The sequence below is a fragment of the Semicossyphus pulcher genome, unplaced genomic scaffold (genome assembly GCF_022749685.1).
Source record: "Semicossyphus pulcher isolate SPU_LCO1_2020_fin unplaced genomic scaffold, fSemPul1.0.p SCAF_22, whole genome shotgun sequence".
In the NCBI taxonomy this organism is placed as follows: Eukaryota; Metazoa; Chordata; class Actinopteri; order Labriformes; family Labridae; genus Semicossyphus; species Semicossyphus pulcher.
The window spans coordinates 9,736,299-9,737,987 of record NW_027211696.1 but is presented as its reverse complement, the minus strand read 5'-3'; positions in this window follow the sequence as shown (position 1 = coordinate 9,737,987).

The following is a 1,689-nucleotide window of genomic DNA, read 5'->3' as shown; positions in this document are numbered from 1 at the left end:
CGCAGCACCCCAATCTGTGAGTCTCAAATTCGAGGTCAATCATCCCTTTTGTAGCAGCTGCATGTTGCATTTAGGTAACCAAAGAGGGGAACAGATATTTATGAGTTAAGAAGCAGCACATATGTTATCAAATTTATTTTTAATTTTCAGGCTGGTTCACTTCATTTTATGCTGAGATCCCAAAGATTTTTGCCTTTAATATTACAAGGAATTAGGCCTGCTTGACATCATAAAATATTCATCAAACATCAAGAAAACAAACCCTAAAATGACTGGAAACTGTTTGTAACTCTGCTATAGGACCACACATCCATTATAGGTCCATGCAGTTCGACTTTTTGCTCATTGAGGTTTGGATACAATTTATGGAGCAGGAACTGTTTTGCATAAAATTTGCAGCAATTTGACTTTCTTCTGTCTGGCTGCTGGCATTTTCCAGATGTGCAACAATAGATGTTTCCACATGTGCAGCAAAAAGAGGAAGACCAATATTCCTCAGTGTTCATTTTGTTGTGTCAGAAGGGATTTTTTTTTATTCTGGCAAGACAGATTGCAATTGAAGGACTATAAATAGCATAGATTGTGTGGACCATCAGTCAATTCTGAAATAAATAAGTCTGAAGACTTAATCATGACCAGAACACATTATGACATCATAAACAAGGTGGAACAGTTCAGTCCACATGGCACCCTCTCTGCCGTAGACTACAAGAGCAAGGCTAGCTGGTCTGTATACAACCTCCTTACAGGAATGCAGATTTTAATGCTGGGGTCAGTATATGTATCACATCCTTTTAAAAAAGTTGGTGTGTAATTACAAGTTTGCAGATGTTGACATTTATTTTCTTTTATGCATTAAAAGTATTTCAGCAACTATATTTACATGCCACTGCGCCACGGCCCCCAGATAAGGGGAAGAAAATTTAATATTTTAATGCATGGAAAGTTTAGAAAAATATAGTGAAGCCCTTATTATATCAGAATCAGAATAAACCTTATTCACATATACAAAGTTACTGTTTGGGACCTAAGTCTATGTGCCCTTAGTTGTCACTAATTCAGCTGATGTGTTAGTTTGTCCTGTCTAACATTATACAGTTCTTCAACTTCTATTATGTGATAATTTGCTGCTTTTATTTGTTTTTTAAACATTGCAAATTTAATAGCCCTGGGTTTTGGACACTAAGACAAACAAAATGAAACATTTAAATCTATTACAGATGTTCTAGAAAACTCTGACAAGCATTTTTTTTTTTTTTACAATATTATTAATTGGTTGGAAAAAACAACAACAATTACACTGATTTTTGTTGTTTTGTTGCGATTGTAATGCATTATAGCCTTTTAATGTATCACCTCGGGCTTTGGCATTGTTGTATGAATTAATTGTTTGATATATAATTATATATGTAGGCCTATTAATTGTATTGTATTATACTATATCATTGCAGAGATTGATTTTATTTAACAGTTAAATATATTTAAATCAGACAGGATCATTTCCATAATTTTATATTTCTTCTGTTGTTTCTTACATGTTACAAAAATGTCCTCTTCTGACGTGGTAAAGGTGTCCTCTTGCTACATGCTATTTGTGGTCTTCTATCAACTCGCGAGATCATGTGGCTCGCGGAGCTTTGGCTTGGCACGTGTGCTGTTCCTTTTTTTTTTTTTTAAGAGTGGCTCTCA